Source organism: Pipistrellus hanaki (genome assembly GCF_964339955.1).
Source record: "Pipistrellus hanaki genome assembly, chromosome: 2".
NCBI classification, from domain to species: Eukaryota; Metazoa; Chordata; class Mammalia; order Chiroptera; family Vespertilionidae; genus Pipistrellus; species Pipistrellus hanaki.
The window spans coordinates 197,700,348-197,708,200 of NC_140504.1; positions in this window are offsets into that span (position 1 = coordinate 197,700,348).

The window sequence follows — 7,853 nt, forward strand, 5'->3', positions numbered from 1 at the left end:
TGGGGCGTGGGGTGGGGTGTGGGGTGGGGCGTGGGGTGGGGTGTAGGATGGGGGATGAGGTGTGGAGTGGGGTGTGGGGTGGAGGATGGGGTGGGGCGTAGGGGGGTGTGGGGGGGTGTGGGGGGGGTGTAGGATGGGGGTGGGGGGTGGGATGGGATGTGGGGTGAGGCTCCAGGACAGCAGGGACTTTGTGCGTTTACTGCTGGTGCCCAGCCCTGGAATGGACCAGGCACGGAGCAGGGCGCATGAACACAGAGTGCGTGGATGAGTGAATGCTCCGCAGAAAATGCACACGGAGAGGGGAGGGGTGGGAGAGAGACAGTTAGAAACATCGATCAGCTGCCTCCTGCACATCCCCACTGGGGAAGTGCCCGCAATCAAGGTACATGCCCTTGAGCGGAATCGAACCTGGGACCTTTCAGTCTGCAGCCTGACGCTCTATCCACTGAGCAATACCGGTCAGGGCTGCACTTTGTCTTTTAAGACCCAGGTTGTCCATCTTCTCTCCTCTGTGTCCTGACAGGCAGGGGGACATGTTACGGGGGCTGGTGACCCCCTGGCAGTGTACCCCCAGGCTGGGTCCCCTGGGGCAAGTCACTCCACATTGTTGAGCCCAGTGACCTCATTCCCAAAAAGGCCTTAATAATTCCTGCCCCACAACACCGTGTGTCTGTGTTAAAGCGGTGCCGGTGCCTGCCGAGGAGTCTGCACCTCAGGGGGAGCAAGGCCGTCTTCCCGCAGCGCCTCTCCTAGCCTGCGACCTTCCTGTCCACGCAGATGCAGGCGCGTCAGGCAGCGGGTGGAAAATTGGCGTGATTGCAAATACAGCCAGAGGTCAAATAGGTGTGTCCTCGCTGCGGCCTGGGCTTCTGCACCCCAGGTGGAGAGTCTGGTAAAGCCCAGCTGGCGTGGCTCGGTGGTTGAACGTCGGCCTATAACCAGAAGGTCACAGGTTCGATTCCTGGTCAGGGCACATGTCTGGGTTACAGGTTCGGTCCCCAGTTTGGTGCAGGTGCAGGAGGCAGCCAATCAAGGATTCTCTCTCATCATTGATGTTTCTCTCTCTCTCTCTCTCTCTCTCTCTCTCTCTCTCTCTCTCTCTCTCTCTCCCCCCCCCTCTCTTTTCCTCTCTGAAATCAATAAAAATAGTTTTGTTTTGTTTTTAAAGAAAGGAGGTTGGGTCGGAACGTTTAGGCGATGCTGGTCATGCCTGTGAAGATGTATGAGGCTGCTCTCTCCGTGCCGATGTGGGACAAATGCCAAGATAAACTGCAAAGTGAAAAAGCCAGGCACGAAGTGAGGTGCTGCCATTTGTGCTTAAAGGTGTGGCGGCACTGATAAAGGCTTTGGGAGTGACCCGTCACAGGTCACCTCTGGGGTCAGGGCTGGGCCAGGAGAGGGGCGGGACGAAGGCTCACGTAAACCCTCCCATCAGGCCTGATGGTTCTCAACACGAGCACTGCCTGGTTTTACATGCATGGTTTTCCAAAGCAGCGTCCTGATTGTAAAATTCATTCATTATCAGTATTCTAATGACAGTGATCTTCTGAAGAAAAGCATAAAGTACTGGCCAATAACTATTAAATAGGAGTTACTTACTAGTGAAATTAAAAGTTTAACTTTCTTCTTGGTATTGGCAAGTTACTCTCTATCCTCCTGCTTGTCCAGAAAAAAAATAAATAAAATGCTTCTGATCTCAGATCCTGTGACAGTCTCCCTGCAAGTAACATCTCATCATAAAATTTTAATTCTAGCCAGCTGGTGTGGCTCAGTGGTTGAGCATTGACCTATGAACCAGGAGGTCACGGTTTGGTTCCTGGTCAGGGCACATGCCCAAGTGTGGGCTTGATCCCCAGTAGGGGGCGTGCAGGAGGCAGATGCTCAATTGATGTTTCTATCTCCATCTTCCTTCTTCTCTGAAATCAATAAGAAAATATTTTTTAAAAATTTAATTCTAGAACAACAAAAGTGGGATGATATTAATTTCTTTAGTGGAAGCTTATGTATGTGCGTGGGGCAGGGACACTGGCACCAGGAGGTCATGAATGAATATGGTCTGAGATGTGCGCAGTCCACTAACTGGTTCAGCTATTGACCAAGCATTCACTGGGCCTGCACTCTGACACCGAGCATACGTTTGGACCTGTGCATACAGAACCAAATAAAAACGTAAAATAAAAAATTGTCTCCCGCCCTAGCTGGTTTGGCTCAGTGGATAGAGCGTTGGCCTGCGGACTGAAGGGACCCAGGTTCCATTCTGGCCAAGGGCACATGCCTGGATTGCGGGCTTCATCCTCCAGTAGGGAGATTGCAGGAGGCAGCCAATCAATGATTCTCTCTCATCATTGATGTTTCTATCTCTCTCTCCCTCTTCCTTCCTCTCTAATATCAATAAAATATATATTTTTTTTAAATTATGTCCCTGTGCTCAGTTACTCTAGCCTAGTGATAGTGAAGGAGAGATGAAATACATAATTGCAACTCAGGGTGAGGAGAGTTTAACCTAAGGACATTGGAAAAGCAGGTACTGGTCACATGATGGGGGAGTGAAAACATGGACTCTGGAGTCAAGTGACCTGGAGCAAGTTACTTCTCTACCCTCCGTTTCCTCAGGGGCAGGAAGGGATTGGTAAGTGGATTGGCCAGGCTTGTCCCAGAGCCAGCATGTGCCCTTGACTGGAATCGAACCCGAGGATCCTTCTGTCTGCAGGCAGACGCTCTATCCACTGAGCCATACCGGTTAGGGCTGGAACTTTCTCAGTTACCAGAGTGGCGCTGCTTAGTTAACGCGCACGTGGAGCAGCGGGGACCACATCCACGCATCGTGTCCTGGGCTCAGTCAGTTACACGCCGACGTGGCCGGCCCCGGCGAGCGTCCCGCGGCCAGAGGACTCTCAGTGTCTAAGTGACAATGGCGGTATCGGACCCTCTCCCTCTCCTGCCAGTGACAGGGTTTCTCAGAAACGTGGCAACAGTGCCAAGTGTTGTTTGTCCAACACGCGTCAGACAGGAGGCTCATGTGTCCCGTGTGTGTGATCCAGACAAAACCAACTGTCCCTCTGGCGTGGCGTCTCCACACGATGGCTGTCTTCATGGGGACCGGGAACCCCTCTGAGCTCGCCCCAAAACTCAGGTCCCTTCATTGTTTTGTAATAAACGTTGAGCCCTTACAGCAGTGCAGCCGTATGCTTACCGAGACACTGCCACGTGGTCCGCACGTGTGTTCAGAACCAGGTGGAGTTCTTCCTTCTACGGGCTGAGGGCCCATCCATCTCACATGACCGTCTTGCCATGCCTGGCAATGTCCTTGGGACTGGAAGGGGAAAGGCTGTGCCTGGGATTTCGTGTGAGCAGAGGAAGCTGAGTCATCTGCTCCAGGAGACAGGCCCCGGATGTTGCCCACCGTCGGGGCTGGGAGCCCTGGTCGCAGAGGGAAGCTGCCATCTCCATGAACACCAGGGTCTGTGTCAAGCGCAGGGAGAACTCCTCCGTTTTGTTTTGTTTTGTTTTGTTTCGTTAATCCTCATCCAGGGGCAGATTTTCCCCATTGACTTTTTTAGAGCGTGGAAGTGAGGGGAGAGACAGAGAGAAATGTCGATGAGAGAGACACATCAATTGGTTGCTCCCCCCTGTGTCCAAACGGGGCCGGGCCTGGAGCCTGCAACCGAGACTCATGACCTTGTCCGGAATCGAACCCTCCACCCTTCAGTCTGCAGGCTGACGCTCTAAGCTCTGAGCCAAACCTTTTTTTCTTGATGAAAATTGTCCCGGGTTACAAAGCCAGGCTCTGGGCACAGGAAGGAGGCCCCTCTGGCAGAGCTCTCCCGCCTTGGGGCACAGAGTCTGCTCCTGGGCACAGGGGGAAGAGGGTGGACATAAATAGAAGAGACGCTGCCACTGGAGGGCCATGCTAGGAGCACCCAGGGCCTCCAGGGATGAAGCCCTGCGCACACAGCCCTGTCCTCCCGGCACGCTGCTGCCCACCCGCAGGCCTTGTGGACACCCAGGGCCAGGGCCAGGGTCAGGGGAGGCAAGAGAGACACCGGAGGGCAGCATGTCCAGAGGCGCCTGCCCCCAGGTGCCCATGCGGGCATGACCCTGGGAGGGCACACGCCGGGTTCGGATGGAAGGCGCTGGCCCATGGCCTGGATCCTGGCCGGCCTCTGCCGAGCTGCCAGGCGGCATTGCCCACGTAGCCGCCTCTGAGAGCTCCTTCCTCACCGGGAAACGCCCGCCGGGCGTGTCACCGGTTGCTTCGAACCTCAGAGACGACCTGTGAGAGTCTGTGAAGAAGAAGCGACCCCGGGACCTGGGACTGAGGCCCCGAAGCTGTGGCTCAGTCTCCTGCGGGATCCGCAGCTCTCCCGCTGGCCAGGCATTTTCTTTCTTTTCTTTTCTTTTTTCTTTTTTAATATATATTTTTATTGATTTCAGAAAGGAAGGGGGAGGGAGAGGGAGACAGGAACATCAATGACGAGAAAGTATCATTGATCAGCTGCCTCCTGCACACCTCCTACTGGGGACTGAGCCCGCAACCCAGCACATGCTCATCAGGGGAATCGAACCCGGGACCCTTCAGTCCACAAGCCAACACTCTGTTCACTGAGCCAAACCAGTCAGGACCAGGCGTTCTCATTTGCAATTGTCCTGCCCTTGTGTGGGGGCAGAGGAATGGACAGGCCCGCCCCGCAGACCTCAGGGAGGCTGCCCGAAGGCATGGTGCTTGTGTATTTTTCCACTCGGTGTCCTGGTTTGCAAAGCTGTGGAACCGTCACGCTAAGGTAGGGGTGTCGAACTCAATCAGAGAAGGGGCCAAAATCTAAAATCCAGCCTAAATCGCGGGCCGAATGGTTTACTGAACAGTCATAAACTGACAATGTCATAAACTGACAGCGGAGTGCAGTGATGACAGCGCAGTGAGGGCCACATTGCAAGGCCTGGCGGGCTGGATTTGGCCCGCGGGCCTTGTGTTTGACACATGTGCGCTAAGGTATAGAACGAGGCTGCGTTCATTCTGACCTCGGAGAGCGAGAGGGGGACGCAGGCGACGTGAGCATCACCTTTTGGGTAAAGGGCAGGTCAAACTGAAGCCACCGACGCTGAGCTCATGGCTCGTGAGGCCTGCTGCCTTTGTGCATCACCCCCCTCCCAGAAGCACGGTCCGGGGCCCGGGGAGCTGGCGCTGGCCTTCGCTCCGAGTCCAGGGGCATGGATGGTTAAAACCCCAGTCTGAGGGCTGGCGCCCATGCAATGCGACGTCCCGGCTGAAGCAGATGGGCCTAAGGCCATAGGAGGCAAATTCTGCCTTTTGTCCCATTCGCATCTTCTGGTGGATTGGACGATGCTTATCCTCACACATTGATGTTCCCGAGTCCACAGATGCAAATGCTACCTTCACTCCCATACACCCTCACAGACACTCCCCGAAATAATGGTTGATCCGGGCACCCCGGGCCCAGTCAGGCTGACACATCCAATTTCCCAGTATCGCCCTGGCCGGAGGGGCCCAGCTGGCTGAGCATCGTCCGTGCACCAAGAGGTTGCAGGATCAGTTCCGGTTTGGGGCACATGCCCAGGCTGTGGGCTCAGTGCCCAGTAGGAGGCGTGCAGGAGGCAGGCGATCAGCGATTCTCTCTCATCATTGACGTTTCCACCTTTCTTCTCCCGCTCCCTTCCTCTCTGAAATCAATAAAACGCATATTAAATAATAATCAATAAAATCAATAAAAGCATCTTTTTAAAAAATGAGCCATTATCAGGAATCACACAGTTGCATTGTGGGTATTCTAAGAAATGCCATGCAAGTGCTGGGATCGCTTCCGTGGGGGACCCTGGGGCGGTTTGACTGGGATGGACCCGGACTGCCTGACGGGCAGCACACGCGGCAGCACTGTGATGGCCGCGCTGCTGACTCATTCCCGCACCCCAGGCGTGTTCTTGGCCTGAGGACATGGTGGGGAAGCACAGAGCTGAGGTCCCGTCCTGAGAGCTCGGAGGAGACAGACACCAAGAGAGAAAACACTGGTCGGCAGTGTCCTGCAGGAGGAACGCCTGAAGCCAGCCAAGCAGGGGAACGGGGTGGAGAATGCCTTTGTGGGCGCTGGGGGGCTGGGGGGCTGGGGGCTGGGGTGCTGGGGGGCTGGGGGGCTGGGGGCTGGGGTGCTGGGGGGCTGGGGTGCTGGGGGGCTGGGAGTCTGGGGGGTGGGATGCTGGGAGGCTGGGGGCCTGGGGGTTGGGTGCTGGGGTGCTGGGGTGCTGGGGTGCTGGGAGGCTGGGGGGCTGGGGCGCTGGGGGGCTGGGGGGCTGGGGTGCTGGGGGGCTGGGGTGCTGGGGGGCTGGGGGTTGGGGGCTGGGAGGGCTGGGATGCTGGGGGGCTGGGAGGCTGGGGGGCTGGGGTGCTGGGGGGCTGGGGTGCTGGGGGGCTGGGGGCAGGGGTGCTGGGGGGCTGGGGGGCTGGGGGGCTGGGGTGCTGGGTGCTGGGGGGCTGGGGGGCTGGGAGGCTGGGGGGCTGGGGGGCTGGATGCTGGGGTGCTGGGAGGCTGGGGGGCTGGGATGCTGGGAGGCTGGGCACGGGTGCTGTTTTAGCTGGAGCTACGGATCCTCTGGGACAAGTGCATTCGCGGCAGGGGCGCAGCCTGCACGGTGGCCCTGAGCTTGGCAGGAGCTGACAGGACCTCCTGCAGGGGAGGAAGGGGCTGGTTGGCCCTGGGAGGCGATGGGTTCATTGTAAAGGCGATGAAGTCCGTGGGTAGGATCTGCAGGGGGGGGGGGGGGGCACATGGTACACACATTTTTGAGCCAGGACTCTGTCTCCCAAGGGCGTCCAAGCATTTATTGAATTGACTTGAATCTCATCCACTCCTCCATCCTAGCCCGGTGACCTTGGCCCAATCCCATCGCCAACACCTCCCCCGCAGGGTCTTCTCGGCGCGTGGTAGGCATGATTCCAGGATTTGCGGGGGGGGGGGGGGGGGGGGGGGGGGGGGGGCTTCGGTTGCCTCCCAGTGCGGGGAAGGGCGTGGGGGGGGGGGGGTGCCGGGGCGGGTTGCAGCGCCAGCATCTGCTCGTGTCCGTGACCTCAAACTGCCGAGTGGCCGTGCAGTTCTCCGGGCTTCTCCCGGCGCTCCGTTCCAACTGGATTATTACAGCCCATTCCTCTCCAGAACGACCGGCCCCTCCCTCAGCTCCCAGCCACGGAGGGGGAATTAACGGTCCCATAAAAAGTTAAGAAGGTGAGAGAACATGGTCGCTCTTGTCAACAATAAAATCAGCTGCTGATCTTCAGCTGGGAAGACGGGCGCATGTATTATTTATAGATACAGATGGTTAAATATTAAACACTCCAGCCCAGGACAGTGCGAGGGGAAAACCGGGCGCATGAACTTGTCCAAGTCGTAAAGACGCTCACTCTCCGCCAGGGCGGAGCGCACCTGCATTGAGTGGGCGTTTATGACGCTGTAAATTAAGCGGGGAGAGCGGTGGCTGTCAGCTTCAAGTGATGCGCATTGTCTCCGGGACGGCGGCCGCTGAACTCCGCTGCACAAACGGCCCGCTGGCCTGGAACTATTAACTATTTCACCCGGGAGGGAGGTCAAAGGTCAGGTTTTCCCCCTTATTTACCGCCCGCGGGGCCGGCAGGTGCGTAAAGCATTTTTTATGAGCTGACAGTTTTCCTCGTGGTGGCTTGCCCATCTGACCTCCCCTTGGTCCAAAGGTTTGGGTTGATAAAGGCGAAAAAGACTTCTTAAAAACCTTAAAAGTCACATATGGTGCCAAACAGCTCAGTGTTTGTCTGATGTTGATGTCCTTTAAGTTTCCCTAATTCATGATGCCTGGCCTAAATCTCTTCTGCA